The sequence below is a fragment of the Urtica dioica genome, chromosome 3, assembly GCF_054948205.1.
Source record: "Urtica dioica subsp. dioica isolate 48M chromosome 3, U.dioica_male_clone48M_v1_H2, whole genome shotgun sequence".
Classification (NCBI taxonomy): domain Eukaryota; kingdom Viridiplantae; phylum Streptophyta; class Magnoliopsida; order Rosales; family Urticaceae; genus Urtica; species Urtica dioica.
In genome coordinates this window covers 20,136,786-20,164,738 of record NC_142758.1, presented here as the reverse complement: position 1 = coordinate 20,164,738, position 27,953 = coordinate 20,136,786, and the positions used below count along the sequence as shown (strand labels likewise).

Genomic DNA, 27,953 nt, shown 5'->3' with positions numbered 1-27,953 from the left:
TTTTTTAATTTTTTTTAGGTGAAAACCAAGAAGAAAGAAAAGAGAACAGAAGAAAAAAAACCAAATTTTTTTTAAGATGTGAACACGTAACTAACTAAAAAAAAGAATGAATGCGATGAAAGAAAACGTGGGTTGCCTCCCACGGAGCGCTTTAGTTAACGTCAATAGCTTGACGGGGTACCACGTTTTATTCGTTATTGTTCAGGTACGCCACGACTTTCTCGTTTTCAAATACTCCACCATAGTACGGCTTCACTCGTTGTCCGTTCACCATGAATTTCCCGCCGTTGATGCCTTCGAGCTCGAACATTCCCGATGAGAATGCTTGTGTAACTGTGAATGGCCCGGACCACCTTGACTTGAGCTTTCCAGGGAAGAGTCTCAACCGGGAAATGTAAAGAAGTACTTGTTGTCCCGGGTTGATCTCTTTTGGTACGATATGCTTGTCGTGCCATGCTTTTGTCTTTTCTTTATAGATCCTCGCGTTCTCGAATGCATCTAAGCGGAACTCGTCGAGTTCGTTGAGTTGGAGGAGTCTCTGTTTCCCGGCTGCCTTATGGTCAAAGTTGAGGAGTTTCATTGCCCATAATGCGCTGTGCTCGATTTCCACTGAGAGGTGGCACACCTTGCCATAGACGAGCTTGTATGGCGACATTCCCAACGGGGTTTTGAAGGCTGTCCGGTAAGCCTAAAGTGCGTTGTCGAGTTTGGGGCCCAGTCCTTCAATGAGCTTCCCACCGTCTTCTCCAAATACTAGGTGGTCATATTTTTAAGATTGATTAATAATGAGCACTATTAAAGCCTCGAGCTTGTCATGCTTGTTGTCGTTCGTAATGTTGTCGAGCGAAAATGAACAACTATTGAAAACCTCGGGCAGTTCGATCCAAGGTCGGACCAAGTGATCGCACCCGGGCCAAGAGTGTGAACTCGATAGTCTCGAGCTAGGGTTTCTCCGATCAACCCGCCTCTCGGGAGAGGAAAGGGGTGAGGAGGAGGAGTGACCGTGCCTTGGGTGTCGGCTGCCTACGTACCCGTGTGTGGGATCAGGTCAGAACGTAGTTCAAGCGTGTGAGACGCATGATGAGGCGCGGAGCCTTGGTCGAGAGGCGTGCTCGACAAAGGAGACGAGGCGCGGAGGAGTCTTCGGCGACGTCTCAGAACTTCGGTGATCGCGTATGCGAGAGAGAATGCGTGTTTTCTCTCTTTTAGAGACGTGGAAGACTCTAAGTCAAGAGTTCCTTGTCGTGGTGGAGATTCCGGACGCGTAGGCGATTCCTAGTTGGAAATGCCAGACGCGTAGGCGATTTCTTGTCAGAAATGGTGGACACGTCTAGGGTGCTAGACGCGTAGGCGATTTTCAGTCGAAAACCGTTAGAGCACTCTTGGGCTCAAGATTAATCGTTCGATCAAGAGAGGCAGCACTCGGGAGTCCCCGGAAGGCGCTTCAGAATCTCTGAGAACGAGAAATCGTGGAGAATCTGCTTCAGGCCATGGATGGCATCCAGAGAAGCAGAGAGAAGTCTCAAGTTCCTTGAGAATGAATGGGATCGCTTTCCCCTCAATGAGAGGGGTATTTAGAGGTGTTTGAGGACCCTAAGGGGGTCATTCGGCGTCCATGTGGGACTAGGAACGCGTCTCTTTTCAAGAAGAGGCGCACAACATGCGGCGCACACCGCGCTGCGCGCGACCCGCTGCGCGCGGCGCGCGGTGCCAAAACCCGCGGCGCACAACCTGCGGCGCGCAACTCTTGGCGCGCGGCGCTCGGTGCCAAAACCCGCGGCGCACAAACTGCGGCGCACGACCTGCGCGGCGCGTGAGCCTTGGCGCGCGGCGCACGATGGGCTTCGTTTCTGTGGGCTTTTTGCGACTGTCTCGCTTCCGGGCCCGTTGAACTATTGTGGGCACGGTATTTTGGGTTATGACACAAATGTTTGTTTGACAGATAGGGCTCGAGTTGGTGCTCGACTCGAGGAGCGAAGCTAGACTCGAGGAGACCGACTCGAGGCTCAACTCAAGGAGCGATGCTCGACTCGAGGAGACCGACTCGAAGCTCAACTTCAAGGAGCGAAGCTCGACCCGAGGAAACCGACTCAAGGCTCAGCTCGAAGAGCGAGGCTCGATTCGAGGAACCGACTCAAGTCTCAACTCGAGGGGCTAAGCTCGACTCAAGAAGTCAAGAGTTTGGATGAGGGCTTGAAGACTTGCCGCTCTTCAGGACCTCCGGCCTGACCATCGGCCCTTTGAGCGACGTGCCTTCTTGGCGTCTCGGGTTTTCCGAAAACGACCGACAACATTAGCCCCCTAAGTTCATTGCTCGGGAGGCCCCGGGCGGTGAACTTTTAGTCGTTTCCGCCCGGTGTTTGAGGGAAATAGACTTCCCAGAGCTTCACTGTTGCGAAGCCTTTGTGATTATAAAGAATACTCTCACAACTGTAAGTGCTTTTCCGTCTCTCTCGACACGAGTGTGTGATCGACACGTGGAGGAGGATCCAAGCGGATAGGAGGCATAGCTCAACGTGGGCGAGGCGAATGCGCTTGCGTCCGTCGCTCTAGCCCCGTAGCAACGGGGATATGCACGCGCAAGTAGGGCGTGCATTTGTGCAGAGGCGTACCGGCGTGTCGCGGTATGTTGGTCTTTTGGTGAAGTCACGTTTTGTTTAAGGATATTTTCAAGCGGAGTCCGTGGGACTTGATTGTGAATAGCAGGGCGACGATTGTGTAATCGTGACCAATTAGGGGAAGATCATGGCGTCCATCTCGGTCAGCTTGGAAGGTGACTGCACTTTTGCATTTCGCAAAGGCGTGCTCGTTCCGAGGTCTCGGAGACGGAGGCTGATGCTGTGGGCCGATGCTCCGAGATGACGGAGTGGTACCTGGCGGAAGGCTCTGCCGCACCGGAGGGCTTCGACTGCTCGGGGGTCAACACTCAAAGTTTGACAGCGCACCAAGCATAAGTCGGTCTCACGGGCATCCGCCATCCCAGCCCTGGCGACGCTTCTCCGTCTGCGTTCGGAAGATCGGCCCTTATTCCCCAGACGTGAGTGCGGGTCTCTGCTTTGGCTAACCTGTTCTTCAGGTCGCTCCCGGTGTTTGCTCGAGGAGCGGTACTCGACTCGAGGAGCGAAGCTCGACTCGAGGAGACTGACTCAAGGCTCGACTCGAGGAGCGAAGCTCGACTCGAGGAGACTGAATCAAGTCTCAACTCGAGGAGCGAAGCTCAACTCGGGGAGCCGATTCAAGTCTCAACTCGAGGGGCTAGGCTCGACTCAGGGAGCCGACTCAAGTCTCAACTCGAGGGGCTAGGCTCGACTCAAGGAGATTGGCTGGACTTTAAGGGATATGACTCTACTCGAGGAGCGATGCTCGACTCGAGGAGTATGACTCGATTCGAGGAGCAAGACTCGACTCAAGGAGGGCTACTCGACTTAAGGAGCGATGCTCGACTCGGGGAGAATGACTTGACTCGAGGAGCAGTGCTCGACTCTGAGGAGCGATGCTCGACTCGAGGAGAATGACTCGACTCGAGGAGAATGACTCGACTCGAGGAGCACGGCTTGACTCGGGGAGAATGATTTGACTCAAGGAGCAAGACTCGACTCAAGGAGAGCGACTCGACTTTGAGGAGCGATGCTCGACTTGAGGAGAATGGCTCGACTCGAGGGGCAAGGCTCGACCCAAGGAGGGCGACTCGACTTAAGGAGCGATGCTCGACTTGAGGAGACTGACTTGGCGAGAGTGACTCAACTCGAGGAGCAAGGCTCAGCTCGAGGATAATGACTTGACTCAAGCAGCAAGGCCTGACTCAAGGAGAGCGTGCCTCGACTCGAGGAGCGAAGCTTGACTCGAGGAGAATGACTCGACTCGAGGAGCGTGTCTCGACTCAAGGAGATTGACTCGTTTCAGGGAGCTAGATTCGACTCGAGGAGAATGACTCGAATCGAGGAGGTTCTACACGACCTCATTTGTCGTTTGGGACTCTTCCAGGAGGAGCTTGCTGGAGTGAAGTCTCAGCTAGCTCAGGCTGAGCGAGGTTCTCGCTCAGAGGCGGAGTTTGCGAGTTTTTACAAGAAGCTTTGATTAGCTCGCACGGAATGGAGAGTCTCCCAAGGCGGGTGTGATCGTGCTCAGTCGGCGGTGGCGGAGATAGCATGAACTGTGCCTAGTGTGGCAGTTCAGGTGCGTTGCGGTTAGTCATCATATGCAATGCCTTGTGGTGACTTGGAGCGCGTCATTAGAAACGGCTCTGTACGTTGTTTTAGGCATCGTAGGCACGTCGCGAGGGATGACTTGGTTGCGCCATGTAGGCGTCTTAGGTGCGCCATGTAGGCGTCTTAGGTGCGTCGCGAGTGACGGCTTGGTTGCGCCATGTAGGCGTCTTTGGTGCACCATGTAGGTGTCTTAGGTGGGTCGCAAGGGACGACTTGGTTGTGCCATGTAGGCGTCTTACGTGCGCCATGTAGGCGTCTTAGGTGCGTCGCGAGGGATGACTTGGGTGCGCAATGTAGGCGGCTTTAGTGCGCCATGTAGGCGTCTTAGGTGCGTCGCGAGTGACAACTTGGTTGCGCCATGTAGGCGTCTTAGGTGCACCACGTAGGCGTCTTAGGTGCGTCACGAGTGACGGCTTGGTTGCTCCATGCAGGCGTCTTAAGTGCACCATGTAGGCGTCTTAGGCGTCTTAGGTGCGCCATGAAGGCGTCTTAGCCTGCATCTCTGGGATGGCTTATGGCGCGCCGCGGAGGCGTCTTAGCCTGCAGCTCTGGGATGGCTTGTGGCGCGCCGCGGAGGCGTCTTAGCCTGCATCTCTGGGATGGCTTGTGGCGCGCCGCGGAGGCGTCTTAGCCGGCATCTCTGGGATGGCTTATGGCGCGCCGCGGAGGCGGCTTAGCCTGCATCTCTGGGATGGCTTATGGCGCGCCGCGGAGGCGTCTTAGCCTGCATCTCTGGGATGGCTTATGGCGCGCCGCCGAGGCGTCTTAGCCTGCATCTCGGGGATGGCTTACGGCGCGCCGTGGAGGCATCTTAGCCGGCATCTCTGGGATGGCTTATGGCGCGCCGCGGAGGCGTCTTAACCTACATCTCGGGGATGGCTTACGGCGCGCCGTGGAGGCGTCTTTAGCCTGCATCTCGGGGATGGCTTACGGCGCTCCATGGAGGCGTCTTATGTGCACGCTTGTTCCCGTTTTATGTTCGGGTGTTTTGTTTTGATGGAGCGTGCTTTCTTTTTGTGGAGCGTACTTTCTTGAGGATTTTGAGCGTACTTACCATTGCCTATGTCACTAGCCCCCCGAGTTTTGGGTTTACAAGTGTAATCTTTGATGATTGAAAATCTTTGATAAAGTGGATTTTGAAAGAAAAACCTCGAACTTTATTAATATTGCAAAAATTTGAAATCCTAAAACATTGGCTCGTAGGCCTTATTGAATGTTGGAAAGCAAAGAAATAAAATGGGGGGAAGCGCTGGCTACTGGTAGTACTTTCTCAAGTGTTCCACATTCCACAGGCGATAGATCGGTGTCTCGTCCATGTATGACCTGGTAGACTCTGTGGGGTCCCTGATGAGGACGCTGTTACCTTGCACTTGGGTGTCATGCAGGTGTCTTCATGGACTTCGCGGAGGACCTTGGTCGACTCGACGCTATCTCTGAGCTGGGAGATTGTGTTAACCGTCTTTCTAGCAGTTTTTCCATCGATTCCCTGGATGTAGCATATTCTTGCTTGGGATTGATCTCCAGCCATGATGCCGATTCCATCCTTGGTAGGGAACTTCACCAGTAGGTGGTATGTTGAAGTGATTGCCCTTAGCCGGTTCAACGTGGGTCGCCCAATGATTACGTTGTAGGGGGACTCTTGGTCGACCACTAGGAATGGGACCATGTGAACGACTTCAATGCCTCCGGGAGTTCCGAAGGTGACCGGTAGATCGATGATGCCTTCGGTCATGACTCTCTCCCCAGTGAACCCGAATAAAGGTGTTTGGGTCGGATTTGGGCGTAGCCCCCCGAGCTTCATGCGCTCTAAGGTGCACTTGAATATTATGTCGGCAGCACTGCCATTGTCGATGAGAACCCTTTTCACCAAGTTATTAGCCACTTGGGCTTTGAGCACAATCGCGTCATTGTGCGGGTGCACAACTCGCTTGGCCTCTTCGTTGGTGAAGTACATCATCTCGTGAGGTACTGACGGAGGTTCCTCGTAGGTGAGGTTGACGTGCATAGCAGCGTCTCCTTGGGACGCGGCCCTCAGGAATTTCTTCCGCTGTCGGGCTGAGTCTCCATCTTGTGGACCGCCCAGTATGGTGGTCACAACGTGGAGTTGTGGATTGGCGTCGGTGGTAGCCGTGGTTCGGTCTGCAGAAGCGGCTGTTCCTCCTCCCTTGCCAGACTGTGGTCTGTTTCTGGTGGGGCCCGCAGCGCTAATCATGCGTAACACGAACTCTTTCTGCTCACCCCGTTGGATCAATGCCTCGATCTGCCTTTTAAGACTGTGGCACTCGGAGGTCAGGTGACCGTATTCCTGATGGAACTTGCAATATCTAGACCGGTCGCGAGTCGCGGGGTCTTTGCTCATTGGAGCCGGGGGAGTGAACTTGTCACGCGCCAAAGCCAGGATTTGATCCGGCGTCGTGTTCAACAGTGTGAACGACGAGTAGCCCTTAAAGTCTTCCGCAAGTCGCGGCTTCTGGGGCATCGGAGGTCGTCTATTAAAAGTCTGACCTCCTCTGTTTCGCCTTTTACGGGAGTTTCCTTGCTCGTTGCTAGGCTCGTCTCGGTGGTGAGGGCTTTGATCATTGCCCTTGCGACCATCGAGGTAATCTTCGACTCCCATGAAGGTCTTAGCTCGAGTCATTAACTCGGCCATGGTAGAAGGGACACGGCCGACGATGGACTTAAGGAAGTCACTTGTGCGCAAGCCTTCAATGATGGCAGTGATTGCGTCTTTGTCGTTAAAGCAGTCGACCTTATTCGATTCTTCAGTGAATCGGGCGAGGTATCGTCTAAGAGACTCGCCATCCTCTTGACTGATTGACCACAGGTACATCTTGGTCTTCTTTTGGACCATAGACGTAGGGAACCGTGCTAGGAACATGTCCTTCATGTCTTTGAACGAGCGGATGCTTCCCGGCCTTAAGTTCTTGAACCACTCGAAGCCTGGTCCGGCGAGGGTAAGACTAAAAGCTTGGCACATAGCGCCGGGAGTGACACCCTGCATTGTCATCCAGGTTTCATAGTGCTGGATGTGGTAAGCAGGATCTGCTTTTCCATCATATGGAGCGAGGTTCGGGAGTTTGAAATTTCCCGTACATACCTCGGCCAATATCTGAGCCGTGAAAGGCGATGAACTCTCCTCGACGATCCCATCGGCACTTCCGCCTATTCCGCGTTCGCGGAAGTCTCGTACTTCATTTCGAAGATTGTGGATCATAGTGACCACATCGAGACCGGTAGTCGGAGTAACTCCCTGTTCGGGAGGAGTCAACTGTTGCCTTTCATATGACCCTTGACCCGTGCGGCGGTTCCCGTTAGTTAGGGCTGCTACGGGGACATTTGGCCGAGAGCTTAGTCGCTCTCTTAGGTCATCGCCACGCTTGATGCGTTGAGCAGTGAGATGGTCCCTAAGATCAAGGCTTGTCGTATGGAGGCGCAGGCTTCGTCTGCGACGGCGCGCTCTCCGCGCGCCTTGACTTAACGCAACGTTCTCCCTTTGACCTAGTCGGTCGAGGGCTGAGCGTCGGGAATTCCCCTCTTGAGAAGCCGTCGGCGCGTCTCCTACCCGGGGCAGGGGATTTGAAGGACCGGCTTCAAACACGGCGGGGAGTCCCCCGTCCTTCGTGAGAGAAGTCTCGATACCTCTGAATCGCCAGTACCCTCGTAGTCAGGGTCGCGGTCGCGACTTTCCTCATTGAGGTTCTCAGGATCCCCGTTGGAGATCGCCGTGTTATGCACGGGTTGCTTCGCAGCCAGTCGGCTGTGGTACCTCGCGTTCTTCGCCTTTAGTTGGCGGACATTCTCCTCCAACTCCATGATGCGGTGGTCCCTGCTATCTGGAGATGGAGATGGTGAGCGGGTCGAGCTCTCTTCGTGGAGCGACTCTTCGTCACCATGCGCTCGGGAGCGCAAGAAGTATTTTTTGGTCCCGGTGATGTTATCGGGGTTGTTCACGCCCTCAGAACGTACGGGTGGTTGGCTACTCATCGTTTCTCAAGTTCGAGAAGGTTGAGTTCGGAGAAGAAAAGAAAAAGATGAACAGAAGGGATTTCGGGCTGAATAGGTCGGGAAGTCCCCTCGTTCTAGCGCCAAAATGTTGTCGCACGAAAATGAACAACTATTGAAAACCTCGGACGGTTCGATCTAAGGCCGGACCAAGTGATCGCACCCGGGCCAAGAGTGTGAACTCGATAGTCTCGAGCTAGGGTTTCTCCGATCAACCCGCCTCTCAGGAGAGGAAAGGGGTGAGGAGGAGGAGTGACCGTGCCTTGGGTGTCAGCTACCTACGTACCCGTGTGTGGGATCAGGTCAGAACGTAGTTCAAGCGTGTGAGACGCAGTATGAGGCGTGGAGCCTTGGTGGAGAGGCGTGCTCGACGAAGGAGACGAGGCGCGGAGGAGTCCTCAGCGACGTCTCAGAACTTTAGAGATCGCGTATGCGAGAGAGAATGTGTGTTTTCTCTCTTTTGGAGACGTGGAAGACTCTAAGTCAAGAGTTCATTGTCGTGGCGGAGATTCCGGACGCGTAGGCGATTCCTAGTTGGAAATGCCGGACGCGTAGGCGATTTCTTGTCAGAAATGGTGGAGGCATCTAGGGTGCTAGACGCGTAGGCGATTTTCAGTCGAAAACCGCTAGAGCACTCGTGGGCTCAAGATTAATCGTTCAATCAAGAGAGGCGGCACTCGGGAGTCCCCGGAAAGCGCTTCAGAATCTCTGAGAACGAGAAATCAAGGAGAATCTGCTTCAGGCCAAGGATGGCATCCAGAGAAGCAGAGAGAAGTCTAAAGTTCCTTGAGAATGAATGGGATCGCTTTCCCCTCAATGAGAGGGGTATTTAGAGGTGTTTGAGGACCCTAAGGGGGTCATTCGGCGTCCATGTGGGACTAGGAACGCGTCTCTTTTCAAGAAGAGGCGCACAACCTGCGGCGCGCGACCCGCTGCGCGCGGTGCCAAAACCCGCGGCGCGCAACCTGCGGCGTGCGACTCTTGGCGCGCGGTGCCAAAACCCGCGGCGCACAACCTGCGGTGCACGACCTGCGCGGCACGCGAGCCTTGGCGCGCGGCGCGCGGTGCAGAACCCGCGGCGCGCGCTGGGCTTCATTTCTGTTTGCTTTTTTCGACCGTCTCGCTTCCGGGCCCGTTGAACTATTGTGGGCATGGTATTTTGGGTTATGACACAAATGTTTGTTTGACGGATAGGACTCGAGTTGGTGCTCGACTCGAGGAGACCGACTCGAGGCTCAACTCAAGGAGCGATGCTCAACTCGAGGAGACCGACTCGAAGCTCAACTTCAAGGAGCAAAGCTCGACCCGAGGAAACCGACTCAAGGCTCAACTCGAAGAGCGAGGCTCGATTCGAGGAACCGACTCAAGTCTCAACTCGAGGGGCTAAGCTCGACTCAAGAAGTCAAGAGTTTGGGCGAGGGCTTGAAGACTTGCCGCTCTTCAGGACCTCCGGCCTGACCATCGGCCCTTTGAGCGACGTGCCTTCTTGGCGTCTCGGGTTTTCCGAAAACGACCGACAACACATAATATTTGTAATTTTATAGTCTTAATTTTATATAATTTAAGGGGATCCGTTCCTTGACGGGAATCCGAGGAGAAAAATTCATCCCAGGAGTTCGAGGCTTTTATCTCTCCCCTCGGCTCCGCTATGGTATCCTTCGCGGCTATTACAAACCCGCCACATAATCACCTATCGGGGCCCGGAGACGAGCTCGGACGAGGAGGCTGTGGCGGCTCAGAATTCGACTCCGCCAGTGGATGAGGGAGAAGAGGAATGCTCGGTTCCGCCGAATTGGGTAAGCCCGGAGTATTTAGAGGACGGGAATGTCATGATCGAGGGCTGTGATTTCGAGCACTGGCTCGTTATCATTGGGTTTCCCACGGGAAACAGGGTCTCCAAGGACAAGATGGGCCAAGCTTATGTCTCCATTGTCGCCCACGTTCTCGGAAGGTACTGTAATTTTGAATTTTAATTTTTTTTGTTGGTGTGTTTTTCTTATTTCTGTGAAATCTGTAAGGGTGTTTTTTTTTAGGGATTTAGACATGAATTAGACTCTATTTAATATTTGAATAACTAGACTACAATTGTAATTGCCTAATTGAAATTAGTCATTCAAGTATTTTTTTTTTCTTATCTAATATGACCACCTAGATGAGAAGGACTTCTCCAACTTATTTTATCATTATTAAGTTCATCTTTATCTTGATAATAGTGCTGATTTCCATTAATATTTTTTGTTAAAGTTTTTGTTCATTGTGTGAAATCTGTTGGGTTTTTTTGTTCTCTTTGTAGTGAAGAAGAGGCTAGGGAGAAGATATACTCGGTTTCGACGACTTTGTACACTGGTTTTGGCGTTGCAGTTTCGTGGGAGATTGCACTGGTATGGAATCATTTAGCGATGACCCAAATTTTTAAGATTGATTATTATTGAGCTATAGTTTGTAGTCGTTCGTAATATTCGTAATTTTATAGTCTTAATTTTATATAATTTAAGGGGATTCGTTCCTTAACGGGAATCCGAGGAGAAAAATTCATCCCAGGAGTTCGAGGCCTTTATTTCTCCCCTCGGCTCCGCTGTGGTGTCCTTCGCTCCTATTACAAACCCGCCACATCATCACCTACCGGGGCCCAGAGACGAGCTCGGACGAGGAGGCTGTGGCGGCTCGGAATTCGATTCTGGCGGTGGATGAGGGAGAAGAGGAATGCTCGGTTCCGCCGAATTGGGTGAGCCCGGAGTATTTGGAGGACGGGAATGTCATGATCGAGGGCTGTGATTTCGAGCATTGGCTCGTTATCATTTGGTTTCCCACGGGAAACAGGGTCTCCAAGGACAAGATGGGCCAAGCTTATGTCTCCATTGTCGCCCACGTTCTCGGAAGGTACTGTAATTTTGAATTTAAATTTTTTTTGTTGGTGTGTTTTTCTTATTTCTGTGAAATCTGTATGGGTGTTTTTTTTTTTGTAGGGATTTAGACATGAATTAGACTATATTTAATATTTGAATAACTAGACTACAATTGTAATTGCCTAATTGAAATTAGTCATTCAAGTATTTTTTTTTTCTTATCTAATATGACCACCTAGATGAGAAGGACTTCTTCAACTTATTTTATCATTATTAAGCTCATCTTTATCTTGATAATAGTGCTGATTTCCATTAATATATTTTGTTAAAGTTTTTGTTCATTGTGTGAAATCTGTTGGGGTTTTATGTTCTCTTTGTAGTGAAGAAGAGACTAAAGAGAAGATATACTCGGTTTCGACGACTTTGTACAATGGTTTTGGCATTGCAGTTTCGTGGGAGATTGCACTGGTATGGAATCATTTAGCGATGACCCATATTTTTAAGATTGATTATTTTTGAGCTATAGTTTGTTATCGTTCGTAATATTCATAATTTTATAGTCTTAATTTTATATAATTTAAGGGGATTTGTTCCTTGACGGGAATCCGAGGAGAAAAATTCATCCGAGGAGTTCGAGGCTTTTATCTCTCCCCTCGGCTCCGCTGTGGTGTTCTTCGCTGCTATTACAAACCTGCCACATCATCACCTACCGGGGCCCGGTGACGAGCTCGGTCGAGGAGGCTGTGCCGGCTCGGAATTCGATTCTGGCGGTGGATGAGGGAGAAGAGGAATTCTCGGTTCCACCGAATCGGGTGAGCCCGGAGTATTTGGAGGACGGGAATGTCATGATCGAGGGCTGTGATTTCGAGCACTGGCTCGTTATCATTGGGTTTCCCACGGGAAACAGGGTCTCCAAGGACAAGATGGGCCAAGCTTATGTCTCCACTGTCGCCCACGTTCTCGGAAGGTACTGTAATTTTGAATTTTAATTTATTTTTGTTGGTGTGTTTTTCTTATTTCTGTGAAATCTGTAATGGTGTTTTTTTTGTAGGGATTTAGACATGAATTAGACTATATTTAATATTTGAGTAACTAGACTACAATTGTAATTGCCTAATTGAAATTAGTCATTCAAGTATTTTTTTTTTTCTTATCTAATATGACCACCTAGATGAGAAGGACTTCTCCAACTTATTTTATCATTATTAAGCTCATCTTTATCTTGATAATAGTGCTGATTTCTATTTATATTTTTTGTTAAAGTTTTTGTTCATTGTGTGAAATCTGTTGGGGTTTTTTGTTCTCTTTGTAGTGAAGAAGAGACTAAAGAGAAGATATACTCTGTTTCGACGACTTTGTACACTGGTTTTGGCATCGCAGTTTCGTGGGAGATTGCACTGGTATGGAATCATTTAGCGATGACCCATATTTTTAAGATTGATTATTATTGAGCTATAGTTTGTTGTCGTTCGTAATATTCGTAATTTTATAGTCTTAAATTTATATAATTTAAGGGGATTTGTTCCTTGACGGGAATCCGAGGAGAAAAATTCATCCGAGGAGTTCGAGGTTTTTATCTCTCCCCTCGGCTCCGCTGTGGTGTTCTTCGCTGCTATTACAAACCTGCCACATCATCACCTACCGGGGCCCGGTGACGAGCTCGGTCGAGGAGGCTGTGCCGGCTCGGAATTCGATTCTGGCGGTGGATGAGGGAGAAGAGGAATTCTCGGTTCCACCGAATCAGGTGAGCCCGGAGTATTTGGAGGACGGGAATGTCATGATCGAGGGCTGGGATTTCGAGCACTGGCTCGTTATCATGGGGTTTCTCGCGGGAAACAGGGTCTCCAAGGACGAGATGGTCCAAGCTTATCTCTCCACTATCGCCCACGTTCTCGGAAGGTACTGTAATTTTCAATTTTAATTTTTTTTGTTGGAATTTTTTGTTAATTCTGTGAAATCGGTAAGGGTTTTTTTTAGTAGGGATTTAGACATGAATTAGACTATATTTAATATTTGAATAACTAGACTACAATTGTAATTGCCTAATTGAAATTAGTCATTCAAGCATTTTTTTTTCTTATCTAATATGACCACCTAGATGAGAAGGACTTCTCCAACTTATTTTATCATTATTAAGCTCATCTTTATCTTGATAATAGTGCTGATTTTTATTAATATTTTTTTGTTAGAGTTTTTGTTCATTGTGTGAAATCTGTTTGGTTTTTTTGTTCTCTTTGTAGTGAAGAAGAGGCTAAAGAGAAGATATACTCGGTTTCGACGACTTTGTACACTGGTTTTGGCGTTGCAGTTTCGTGGGAGATTGCACTGGTATGGAATCATTTAGCGATGACCCGTATTTTTAAGATTGATTATTATTGAGCTATAGTTTGTTGTATTTCGTAATATTCGTAATTTGATAGTCTTAATTTTATATAATTTAAGGGGATTCGTTCCTTGACGGGAATCCGAGGAGAAAAATTTATCCCAGGAGTTCGACGCTTTTATTTCTCTCCTCAGCTCCGCTGTGGTCTCCTTCGCGGCTATTACAAACCCGCCACATCATCACCTCCTGGGGCCCGGAGGCGAGGTCGAACGAGGAGGCTGTGGCGGCTCGGAATTTCACTCCGCCGGTGGATGAGGGAGAAGAGGAATGCTCGGTTCCGCCGAATTGGGTGAGCCCGGAGTATTTGGAGGACGGGAGTGTCATGATCGAGGGCTGTGATTTCGAGGCTTAATTTTATATAATTTAAGGGGATTCGTTCCTTGACGGGAATCCGAGGAGAAAAATTCATCCCAGGAGTTCGAGGCTTTAATTTCAATTACGCAATTACAATTGTAGTCTAATTATTCAAATATTAAATATAGTCTAATTCATGTCTGAATCCCTACAAAAAAAAACCCTTTCTGATTTCACAGAATTAACGAATAAACACCAACAAAAAAAATGAAAATTCAAAATTACAGTACCTTCCGAGAACGTGGGCGACAGTGGAGACATAAGCTTGGACCATCTCGTCCTTGATGACCCTGTTTCCCGTAGGAAACCCCATGATAACGAGCCAGTGCTCGAAATCACAGCCCTCGATCATGACATTCCCGTCCTCCAAATACTCCGGGCTCACCCAATTTGGCGGAACCGAGCATTCCTCTTCTCCCTCATCCACCGCCGGAGTCGAATTCCAAGCCGCCACAGCCTCCTCGTCCGAGCTCGTCTCTGGGCCCCGGTAGGTGATGATGTGGCGGGTTTGTAATAGACGCGAAGGACACCACAGCGGAGCCGAGGGGAGAAATAAAAGCCTCGAACTCCTGGGATGAATTTTTCTCCTCGGATTCCCGTCAAGGAACGAATCCCCTTAAATTATATAAAATTAAGACTATAAAATTACGAACGACTACAAACTATAGCTCAATAATAATCAATCTTAAAAATATGGGTCATCGCTAAATGATTCCATACCAGTGCAATCTCCCACGAAACTGCAACGCCAAAACCAGTGTACAAAGTCGTCGAAACCGAGTATATCTTCTCCCTAGCCTCTTCTTCACTACAAAGAGAACAAAAAAACCCCAATAGATTTCACACAATGAACAAAAAACTCCAACAAAAAATATTAATAAAAAATCAGCACTATTATAAAGATAAAGATGAGCTTAATAATGATAAAATAAGTTTGAGAAGTCCTTCTCATCTAGGTGGTCATATTAGATAAGACAAAAAAAATGCTTGAATGACTAATTTCAATTACGCAATTACAATTGTAGTCTAATTATTCAAATATTAAATATAGTCTAATTCATGTCCAAATCCCTACAATAAAAAAACCCTTACTTATTTCACAGAATTAACGAATAAACACAAAAAAAAAATGAAAATTCAAAATTACAGTACCTTCCGAGAACGTTGGCGACAGTGGAGACATAAGCTTGGACCATCTCGTCCTTGGGGATTCTGTTTCCCGTAGGAAACCCCATGATAACGAGCCAGTGCTCAAAATCACAGCCTTCGATTATGACATTCCCGTCCTCCAAATACTCCGGGCTCACCCAATTCGGCGGAACCGAGCATTCCTCTTCTTCCTCATCCACCGCCGGAGTCGAATTCCAAGCCGCCACAGCCTCCTCGTCCGAGCTCGTCTCTGGGCCCCGGTAGGTGATGATGTGGCGGGTTTGTAATACCCGCGAAGGACACCACAGCGGAGCGGAGAGGAGAAATAAAAGCCTCGAACTCCTGGGATGAATTGTTGTCCTCGGATTCCCGTCAAGGAACGAATCCCCTTAAATTATATAAAATTAAGACTATAAAATTATGAATATTACGAACGACTACAAACTATAGCTCAATAATAATCAATCTTAAAAATATGGGTCATCGCTAAATGATTCCATACCAGTGCAATCTCCCACGAAACTGCAACGCCAAAACCAGTGTACAAAGTCGTCGAAACCGAGTATATCTTCTCCCTAGCCTCTTCTTCACTACAAAGAGAACAAAAATACCCCAACAGATTTCACACAATGAACAAAAACTCTAACAAAAAATATTAATAAAAATCAGCACTATTATCAAGATAAAGATGAGCTTAATAATGATAAAATAAGTTGGAGAAGTCCTTCTCATCTAGGTGGTCATATTATGTAAGAAAAAAAAAAATGCTTGAATGAATAATTTCAATTACGCAATTACAATTGTAATCTAATTATTCAAATATTAAATATAGTCTAATTCATGTCTGAATCCCTACAAAAAAAAAACCCTTTCTGATTTCACAGAATTAACGAATAAACACCAACAAAAAAAATGAAAATTCAAAATTACAGTACCTTCCGAGAACGTGGGCGACAGTGGAGACATAAGCTTGGACCATCTCGTCCTTGATGACCCTGTTTCCCGTAGGAAACCCCATGATAACGAGACAGTGCTCGAAATCACAGCCCTCGATCATGACATTCCCGTCCTCCAAATACTCCGGGCTCACCCAATTTGGCGGAACCGAGCATTCCTCTTCTCCCTCATCCACCGCCGGAGTCGAATTCCAAGCCGCCACAGCCTCCTCGTCCGAGCTCGTCTCTGGGCCCCGGTAGGTGATGATGTGGTGGGTTTGTAATAGACGCGAAGGACACCACAGCGGAGCCGAGGGGAGAAATAAAAGCCTCGAACTCCTGGGATGAATTTTTCTCCTCGGATTCCCGTCAAGGAACGAATCCCCTTAAATTATATAAAATTAAGACTATAAAATTACGAACGACTACAAACTATAGCTCAATAATAATCAATCTTAGAAATATAGGTCATCGCTAAGTGATTCCATACCAGTGCAATCTCCCACGAAACTGCATCACAAAAACCAGTGTACAAAGTCGTCGAAACCGAGTATATCTTCTCCCTAGCCTCTTCTTCACTACAAAGAGAACAAAAAAAAACCCCAACAGATTTCACACAATGAACAAAAACTCCAACAAAAAATATTAATAAAAATCAGCACTATTATCAAGATAAAGATGAGCTTAATAATGATAAAATAAGTTGGAGAAGTCCTTCTCGTCTAGGTGGTTATATTAGATAAGAAAAAAAAATACTTGAATGACTAATTTCAATTACGCAATTACAATTGTAGTCTAATTATTCAAATATTAAATATAGTCTAATTCATGTCTAAATCCCTACAAAAAAAAAACCCTTACTGATTTCACAGAATTAACGAATAAACACCAAAAAAAAAATGAAAATTCAAAATTACAGTACCTTCCGAGAACGTGGGCGACAGTGGAGACATAAGCTTGGACCATCTCGTCCTTGATGACCCTATTTCCCGTAGGAAACCCCATGATAACGAGCCAGTGCTCGAAATCACGGCCCTCGATCATGACATTCCCGTCCTCCAAATACTCCGGGCTCACCCAATTTGGCGGAACCGAGCATTCCTCTTCTCCCTCATCCACCGCCGGAGTCGAATTCCAAGCCGCCACAGCCTCCTCGTCCGAGCTCGTCTCTGGGCCCCGGTAGGTGATGATGTGGCGGGTTTGTAATAGCCGCGAAGGACACCAGAGCGGAGCCGAGGGGAGAAATAAAAGCCTCGAACTCCTGGGATGAATTTTTCTACTCGGATTCCCGTCAAGGAACGAATCCCCTTAAATTATATAAAATTAAGACTATAAAATTACGAATATTACAAACGACTACAAACTATAGGTCAATAATAACCAATCTTAAAAATATGGGTCATCGCTAAATGATTCCATACCAGTGCAATCTCCCACGAAACTGCATCGCCAAAACCAGTGTACAAAGTCGTCGAAACCGAGTATATCTTCTCGCTAGCCTCTTCTTCACTACAAAGAGAACAAAAAAACCCCAACAGATTTCACGCAATGAACAAAAACTCCAACAAAAAATATTAATAAAAATCGGCACTATTATCAAGATAAAGATGAGCTTAATAATGATAAAATAAGTTGGAGAAGTCCTTCTCATCTAGGTGGTCATATTAGATAAGAAAAAAAAATACTTGAATGACTAATTTCAATTACGCAATTACAATTGTAGTCTAATTATTCAAATATTAAATATACTCTAATTCATGTCTAAATCCCTACAAAAAAAAACCCTTACTGATTTCACAAAATTAACGAATAAACACCAACAAAAAAAATGAAAATTCAAAATTACAGTACCTTCCGAGAACGTGGGCGACAGTGGAGACATAAGCTTGGACCATCTCGTCCTTGGGGACCCTGTTTCCCGTAGGAAACCCCATGATAACGAGCCAGTGCTCGAAATCACAGCCCTCGATCATGACATTCCCGTCCTCCAAATACTCCGGGCTCACCCAATTCGGCGGAACCGAGCATTCCTCTTCTCCCTCATCCACCGCCGGAGTCGAATTCCAAGCCGCCACAGCCTCCTCGTCCGAGCTCGTCTCTGGGCCCCGGTAGGTGATGATGTGGCGGGTTTGTAATAGCCCGGAAGGACACCACAGCGGAGCCGAGGGGAGAAATAAAGGCCTCGAACTCCTGGGATGAATTTTTCTCCTCGGATTCCCGTTAAGGAACAAATCCCCTTAAATTATATAAAATTAAGACTATAAAATTACGAATATTATGAACGACTACAAACTATAGCTCAATAATAATCAATCTTAAAAATTTGGGTCATCGCTAAATGATTCCATACCAGTGCAATCTCCCACGAAACTGCAACGCCAAAACCAGTGTACAAAGTCGTCGAAACCGAGTATATCTTCTCCCTAGCCTCTTCTTCACTACAAAGAGAACAAAATAACCCCAACAGATTTCACACAATGAACAAAAACTCCAACAAAAAATATTAATAAAAATCAACACTATTATCAAGATAAAGATGAGCTTAATAATGATAAAATAAGTTGGAGATGTCCTTCTCATCTAGGTGGTCATATTAGTTAATAAAAAAAAATGCTTGAATGACTAATTTCAATTACGCAATTACAATTGTAGTCTAATTATTCAAATATTAAATAGTCTAATTCATGTCTAAATCCCTACAAAAAAAAACCCTTACTGATTTCACAGAATTAACGAATAAACACCATAAAAAAAAATTCAAATTCAAAATTACAGTACCTTCCGAGAACGTGGGCGACAGTGGAGACATAAGGTTAGACCATCTCGTCCTTGGGGACCCTGTTTCCCGTAGGAAACCCCATGATAACGAGCCAGTGCTCGAAATCACAGCCCTCGATCATGACATTCCCTTCCTCCAAATACTCCGGGCTCACCCAATTCAGCGGAACCGAGCATTCCTCTTCTCCTTCATCCACCGCCGGAGTCGAATTCCAAGCCGCCATAGCCTCCTCGTCCGAGCTCGTCTCTGGGCCCCGGTAGGTGATGATGTGGCGGGTTTGTAATAGCCGCGAAGGACACCACAGCAGAGCCGAGGGGAGAAATAAAAGCCTCGAACTCCTGGGATGAATTTTTCTCCTCGGATTCCCGTCAAGGAACGAATCCCCTTAAATTATATAAAATTAAGACTATAAAATTACGAATATTACGAACGACTACAAACTATAGCTCAATAATAATCAATCTTAAAAACACGGGTCATCGCTAAATGATTCCATTCCAGTGCAATCTCCCACGAAACTGCAACGCCAAAACCAGTGTACAAAGTCGTCGAAGCCGAGTATATCTTCTCTTTAGCCTCTTGTTCACTACAAAGAGAACAAAAAACCTCAACAGATTTCACACAATGAACAAAAACTCCAACAAAAAATATTAATAAAAATCAGCACTATTATCAAGATAAAAATGAGCTTAATAATGATAAAATAAGTTGGAGAAGTCCTTCGCATCTAGGTGTTCATATTAGATAAGAAAAAAAAATGCTTGAATGACTAATTTCAATTAGGCAATTACAATTGTAGTCTAATTATTCAAATATTAAATATATACACTAATTCATGTCAAAATCCCTATAAAAAAAACCCTTACAGATTTCACAGAATTAACAAAAAACACCAACAAAAAAAATTAAAAATCAAAATTACAGTACCTTCCGAGAACGTGGGCGATAGTGGAGACATAATCTTGGACCATCTCGTCCTTGGAGACCCTGTTTCCCGCGGGAAACCCCTTGATAACGAGCTAGTGCTCGAAATCACAGCCCTCGATCATGACATTCCCGTCCTCCAAATACTCCGGGCTCACCCAATTCGTCTGAACCGAGCATTCGTCTTCTCCCTCATCCACCGCCGGAGTCGAATTCCAAGCCGCCACAGCCTCCTCGTCCGAGCTCGTCTACGGGCCCCGGTAGGTGATGATGTGGCGGGTTGGTAATAGCCGGGAAGGACACACAGCGGAGCCGAAGGGATAGATAAAAACCTCGAACTCCTCGGATGAATTTTTCTCCTCGGATTCTCGTCAAGGAACGAATCCCCTTAAATTATATAAAATTACGAATATTACGAACGACAACAAACTATAGCTCAATAATAATCAATCTAAAAAATATGGGTCATTGCTAAATGACTCCATACCAGTTGTGATATTCAAATCGTCTTCGATCTTTCTAGCTAGAAAGCAAATAGGCGTGGATCATGGGTGCGGTTATGAGGACGGGCTCGTTGCTCGAAGAGTTCTTCTTCGTGGCGGCAAGAATTGTCTATTCGCCTCCTCAGGTGCTTGCTTGCGCGACCCGGGGCGAGAAGATCCTTCACGACCTTATCCGTCGCATGGGCCTTGCCTAAGAGGAGCTTGCTCAAGTGAAGTCTCAGCTGGCCCGTGCCGAGCGAGGTTCTCACTCAAAGGCAGAGTTCGCGAGTCTCCACGAGCAACTTCATGAGGCTCGCGTGGAGCTGGGGGTTACCCTAGGCAAGTGCGACCGTGCTCAGTCAGCCGTGGAGAAGATGGCTGAAGAGCTAACAACAGAGCGTCAAGCTCTCGAAGTGGCGACTCGATCGACGGAGGTTTTCCGGAGCGAGGTGCGGGACCTTTGACGCCAGTTGGAAGAAAACCCCAAAAATCAACAAACATCCATAACATTAAACACTTACCTTCTCCAATTCCACATTCCGCTGAAGATCTGACTCGGTAGGACCCGCGACGGAGATCGGGTTTGATGATGTAGTGAATCTTGAGAGAAACCATCATTTCGCTGTAACGGCGGATGTTCTCGAGCATTTTGATCTTATAGTTGCTGAGTCTTTTTTGGGTCCTTAGAACCGATTGCAGAGACAGAGCTAGGGCTTCGGTGGCAATGGTGAGGAATTGCGGGAGGCGATGAGCGGCAAAGAAGACGGAAGATAGTAACAGACTAAGAACAAAAACGGAAGAGAGAGAGAGGAAGATGTGAGGAGCGGCGAAGAAGAAGGAAGACAGTAAGAGACAGAATAAAAAAGGAAGAGAGAGAGAGGAAGATAATGACGTGTAAGTGACGTGTCGAGTTACGATTGGTTAAAAAAATGAATAGTCTATGAATAGTAAGTAATCATTCTGACTTATTATATTATATAGATAGATATATATACTTGTTCAAAAGGGATAGCCATTATTAATATTCTCGCCGAAACTGACCATCACGGTTCCATCGGCTATTGAACAGTTGAAGTAGGTTTATAAGCACTCTTGACCGAGTAAAGCCATCTGATTTCAGGCCCACCAATACCAATTTTCCCGACCATCTCCATCTCTCAACGAAATTGATAAAATCTATTTTATATCTCTCTCTGAGAATAAATCCCAAACACATCCTCATCACACTCCCTTGTTGCTAGTTTGAATATATTACAAACTCTTGCCCCTACTAGCGCTTGGCAGATGGTCTCCACGTACATGATGGGAAAATAAGGTTGGTATCATACACGTGTTGGAATTGATCTATGGTTAAGAAAATATTTAACGCTTCGAGCAAGTGGCGGAATTTAAAAATTTTCTTTTAAACGAGTAAAACGATTTTACTAACCTAGACAAAGAGCAAGTACATATAAATTAAAACTATTAATAGCATTATATGTTTACTAACTTTTTAAAAGCTTGAACGTTGAGAAGCCTTAGTAAGGTTGAAATGTTCGTCTCCCCTTGCAGCACGTCTCTCTTCTTTCCTCGGGAACTCGAGCAACCACGAAAGTTTCTATCACAAGAATCACTCGAGAAAGAAAGTAATTACTGTGTGGGCACTTTTAAACACGACGAGTCAAGAACAAGTCTAAAAGTCAAAGAGCTAAAACATTAGGTCAAATGTGGACCTAGGTTCCAAAAAAAAATGAAAGAAAACTTAGAGAGAGAAAGGGATAGGGGGAGGCCACAAGGTCTAGAGAGAGAATCTCTCAATCTCTAACTTATGTGGGATGAATAAAATGAGAGGAATTAGGGCTCTATTTTATAGGAGAGGGTTTACCTTCAATATTGTAGTTTCCTCTTCTAGAGAATATCATGTATTCATGAGCAAATATTGCCCTTGTTCCCTTAGAGTCACACGGCCAAGACTTGCCAAGCAAGTCCTTGGATTTGTTTCCTGTTTTATCTTGCTCTCTCCTTGCTTGTTTGGTCGAATTCCCTACCTTCCTCATAGAGGAAATTTGTTTCCTCTTTTTCTTTTGGCAAGTATCTTGATACATCAATGCACAAAAAAAATCTCTCTTTTTTCTTTGGGTTGGATGGCCAAGACATCTAGAATGAGCTTCTAGATGTTTCTTCATATGTTCATGACAACATACGAAAGGCCCATTAAGAATTTTCAAGTAAAATTCTATGAAATGAAATTAATCCACAAGGCCCAATAAACTTGTTATGGCCGAGTTATAATAGGTCATCATATGACAACCTCATAAAATTTATTGACATTCATTTCATCCTTTTTCCAAAAGGACAAAAATACCATTTTGACAATTTTCGTAAAACTTGCCTAGTTCTTGTTTTGACTTAGCTTCTAGTTTAACTATTCCTACTCGATATGATTTGTAACAGTGACCTCATGGATCCTAATGAACAAATCTTGAGCTAAAATACTTGGACTCGAAAGTTCACAAACCTTTTCCAAGTTTAGCTTAATGTCAACTGACTCCACTAAAGAGTTGACACTGAAAATATCTCGGTTCAAATGAATTTATTTTCTACTCAAGAATTCAACATAATTTTAATGAGTGGATCCACAGAATATTATCAGTGTTTACCCTTCATGAATATCATCAGCTAGTCGGGATTTACAAAATTACCATTTTACCCTTCTAGCTGTTATTTCCTCAACTCCTTTGTCGCTTGTGAATAAGCCAGAAACAATGTACTGACGAGGAGCTAACAAGTCACATTGTTTCATCCAAAAGAGTCAAGACACAATTTGGACACCGGCCAGTTCATTTATTCACATTCAAAGGAACAAAGCATGAGGTCATATACATTGCATTTCAACAATATTGTACATAAATTCCATATCTATGAGAACTTCACAAAGTTACTCATGACATTCTTACAACTTAGTACTTCACCAATAGGCCCTGTTCAAAAAAGGAACAAAGCACGAGGTGATATACATTGCATTTCAGCAATCTTGTACATGAATTCCATATCTATGAGAACTTCACAAAGTTACTCATGACATTCTCACAACTTAGTACGTCACCAATAGGCCCTGTTCAAAATCACATAGTGAGTCCGAACTCTGACTTTCTTAAATGAGAATACGTAATCTGTGAAATGGCATGTCTTATTTCAGGATTAAGGTAAGCACGATGCAATTCATACGTAGTGTCTTCGAGACATAAGAGGTTAAATGGTTTGTTCTAATTTTGCCTCTAGAAGTGCACTGGTCAACTCAGTACACTTCGGAAGATACGTAGAAGAACTATAGAGTCTCCAACTCTCAATGCCCCATAACCTGACATCATAGATTCTCCTAACAATCGTACTGAGGTCAATAGTCCTTTGACCCTTAGATTGTGAATATATCGTTTTAAGCAAACTACAAAGAGTTTGTTCATGCAAATCTACATTTGTCTGTAGGTGGTAGGCCGTTGAAACCTTGTGGACTACCCCGTACTTTTGCATCAATGCCTTGAAAGATCGGTTGCAAAAATGAGTACCTTGATCACTGATGATTGCACGAGGGGTACCAAACCTTGATAACTCATTCTCTTTCAAGAACTTTATGACTGGTGCATTATCATTGGTATGACACGGTACGGCTTCCACCCATTTTGAGACATAGTCAACAGCCAGCAGAATGTAGAGGTAGCCCGAAGACGGTTGAAATGGCCCCATGAAGTCTATCCCCTTACAATCAAATACTTCAATGACAAGAATCGGGGTCAAGGGCATCATGTGACGACGAGAAAGGGCTCCCAACTTCTGACATCTCTCACATGAACGGCAATAACGATCGCTGTCCTTGAACAAAGTAGGCCAATAAAAGCCACACTGTTAGATTTTCGCGGCAGTATTCTTCATAGAAACATGACCACTACAAGCTTCATTATGGAAAAAGTTCAAGACACTGGACACCTCATCATCTGGAATGCATCGTCTCATGATCTGGTCGGGACAATACTTGTAGAGATATGGATCATCATAGTAGAACTTCAGAACTTCAACCAGAAACTTGCGTTTATCTTGGGCACTCCAATCAGATGGGATTTCATTTGTCACCAAATAGTTAACAATATGAGCATACCATGGCATTTTGGTGACAAAGAGAAGGTGTTCATCAGGGAAGTTGTCATTGATGGCGATACCCTCGGGGGAGTGGTTAAACTCAAGCCGAGACAAATGGTCTGTCACAACATTCTCAACTCCTTTCTTGTCCTTGATCGTTATATCAAATTCCTGCAACAGAAGGATCCACCTAATAAGACGCGCCTTAGCATCCTTTTTGGAGAGAAGGTACTTAAGGGCTGCATGATCTGTGAAAATCGTGATAGGTGAACAATTCAGGTAAGCACGAAACTTTTCAAGTGCAAAGACCACATCAAGCAATTCCTTTTCAGTGGTAGTGTAGTTCATTTGGGCACTATTAAGTGTCTTACATGCATAGTAACTACAAAGGGCTTTCCGTCCCTCCTTTGACCTAGAACGGCCCCCAATGCAAAATTACTTGCGTCACACATAATCTCAAATGGTAATTTCCAATCAGGTGGCTGAATGATGGGGGCAGAAGTCAGCTTGGCGACGAGAGTAAGAAATGCATCCTCACATTGTTGTGTCCAATCAAACGTGGCTTCCTTTTCTAAGAGGTTGCATAGTGGTCGAGATATAGTTGAAAAATTATGTATGAACCTCCGATAGAATCCGGCATGCCCAAGAAAAGAACGAAAGTCCTTCACAGACTTTGGGGACGGCAACTTTGAAATGAGCTCAATTTTTGATTGATCAACCTCAATTCCTCGTTCAGAAACAATGTGCCCCAGAACAATGCTAGATGAAACCATGAAATGACACTTTTCCCAGTTGAGCACAAGACCTTTCTCGATGCACGTTTGAAGAACAGCTCGTAGGTTGGATATGCATGCATCAAATGAACCTCCAAAGGCGGTTAGATCATCCATGAATACTTCCATAAATTTTTTCGATCATGTCGTTGAACATACTCATCATGCACCTTTGAAATGTGGTAGGGGCATTGCAGAGGCCAAACGGCATACGCCGAAATGCAAATGTTCCAAAAGGACATGTGAATGTGGCCTTATCCTGGTCCTCTAAAGCAATCTCTATCTGATAGTAGCCTGATAACCATCGATGAAGCAATAGAAAGGAGGACCTGCGCCTCGCTCTAGAATATGATCGATGAATGGAAGAGGAAAGTGGTCCTTACGGGTGGCGGCATTAAGCTTTCGATAGTCAATGAACATACGCCAACCCGTCATAACCTTTGTTGGAACATGGGCCCCCTTTTCATTCTCAACAACTGTGACTCCTGATTTCTTGGGGACTACTTGTGTTGGGCTAACCCATTTGCTATCCGAGACTGGGTATATGACACCAACATCTAACAACTTCAAGACTTCTTTCTTGAAAATCTCTTTCATTACGGGATTCAGTCTTCGTTGTGGGTATCGTCTTGGTATAGCCCCTTCTTCCAGATGAATGTGATGAGAGCAAATTAAAGGGTTGATACCTTTGATATCAGCGATCGTCCAACCCAACGCCTCTTTATGCTCACGAACGTGTCAATCAAATGTTTCTCTTGTGAAGCATTGAGTTTAGACGATATGATAACAGGGAAGGTATCACCAATTCCCAGAAATGCATGTTTGAGACCCTCGGGAAGTTGAGCGAGTTTGAGTTTTGGGGTCTCTTCATTTGACGGTTTTGGATTTGTTCTTTCTTGTGGTAGTTCTTCAAAGCGTGGTTGCTAAAACTTAGTTTTTCGATCTTGCGAGTCTTCAACTGTCGCCGAAACATTGTGTGTCTCCTCTTGATCGAAAAACTCGAAATCATGGAGAAGGTTGGATTCTTCGACGAGTGTGTCTATCATGTAGGTGTGGGCGGACTCGTCTTCATCACGTGGTTGCTTTGAAATGTTGAAGATGTTAACCTCCATAGTCGTGTTTCCAAAAGTCATCTTCATGAGGCCATACCTACAATTGATTAGGGCATTTGCTGTTGCAGGAAAAGGCCATCCCAAGATGATTGGAATTTATGACTCGACGTCAACCACAAAATACGTATCCAAGATCAGAAAATCCACGGGGTAGTAAAATTTATCAATTTGAACCAAGACATCCTCTATTATACCCCGAGGCTTCTTCATAGATCTATCAGCCAGTTGGAGCACTACAGAAGTAGGTTTGATATCCCCAAGTCCGAGACGCAAGTAAATCGAATATGGCATGAGATTTACGCTTGCACTATGGTCTAGTAGTGCTTGGCCAAAAAGTTGTGTCCCAATGTAGCATGAGATTGTGGGACAACAAGGATCTTTGTACTTCGGCGGTGTTTTCTGCTCAATTACCGCAGTAACTTGCTCTGTTAGGAACACAGTCTTCTTGACATCGTGTCTCCGCTTTACGGTGCATAGATCCTTGAGTACTCTGGCATAAGCCGGAACTTGCTTGATCACATCCAACAGAGGAAGATTGACCTTAACTTGTCGTAGATGTTCGAGGATCTCACATTGATTCTCTAGTTCTTTCCCTTGAGATTATAGAGCTTGTGGAAATGGGGCTTGCACTTGAATCATTGCGGGTTCCTTTTATGAGCCATTGTCCTTTTTGGAAGTAGTGGATTTTGTTGGTTGAGGCTCGACTACAATACCAGCTCGAGTAGTGATGGCATTCACCTCCTTGACCTTGGAGTCCGAGGTTTGTGCAAAATGAATACCCTTCGAGTTTGACTGTGTTTGTGAAGGAAGCTTGCCACGCTCCGAAACAGACAAAGTATTTATCAGGTTAGTGGCCTGGCTTTTGATCTCCTTGTTCTCTTCCATCACTTGCGTGATCATTGCCTCAAACTTTTGGTTTGTTTTCCCTTGAGCCTCTATAAAAGCGTGCAAGGTGTCTTCGATGGGCCTTCGTGGTGCTTGTGCTTGTTGAGGTGCTGAATACACTCTTGATGATGGTTGTTGTTGTTGGTCCGGCTTCCACTGGTTTCCATGTGATGGCGCATTATTATTGTTCCTCCAACTAAAATTTGGGTGGTTCTTCGAGCCATGATTGTAAGATTCAGAGTAGGGTGAATAAGGTTTATTGTAAAAACAACGTAGTCATCTCCTCCCAGGTTCCAATAGACTTAGGTCTTAGAGAGTATAACCAGCTCTTCGCCTTGTCCTTGAGGGAAAATGGGAAAAATTTCAACCTCATGATGCTAGCGACATCTGGGCGGCTGTAGAAAGTTGCCACTGCCTCATCGAATTCTCGAACATGCACATATGCATTCTCGTTTTCTACCCCGTGAAAGGTTGACATAAGTTGGATCATGCTAGGCTTGAACTCATGATTTGGCGCGTTAGGATTGAAGATGATGCATGATGGGACCGCTGTTCGCGCCGGATGCAAGTACTCGTTAAGGGTTTTGACATGATTGTCCTCTATGTGTGCCATTCGGTTGAAAAAATTATTTGGCAATGAGATTGGAGAAGATGGATGGGAAGAAGAAGAAGTGGAAGTTGACGAGAGATACAGAGACTTAGGTGTTTCTTGAATATGGTCAAGGTCTTCGCTATGTTTCTTAGCAAAACGACCTAGTTCGTCTCTAAATTGGGTCATTCACTTCTTTTTTTTTAATTTTTTTTGTTTGAGGATAAATATGTAGTAGTATGAATCGGTACTAAGAATGTTCCCAGGGAAACTGGAAAGGTTACTATGATCCCACTTTAGACCCAAGCCTTTCTAGACAGAACTCCCCGAGGTTCCCAGGCTAGCTTGGAGGAGATTGCAAAGGAAACCTTATTTAACAACCAATCTTTCTAGATAGAACAAATCTCAATATTTTCCAC

At 45.8% G+C, this 27,953-nt stretch overlaps 1 pseudogene; it reads right to left on the bottom strand.

Annotated features, from left to right (window-relative positions):
• Positions 1 to 187: 187 nt before the first annotated feature.
• LOC149402469 (uncharacterized) lies at positions 188 to 27,723 on the bottom strand (annotated as a pseudogene).
• Positions 27,724 to 27,953: the final 230 nt, after the last annotated feature.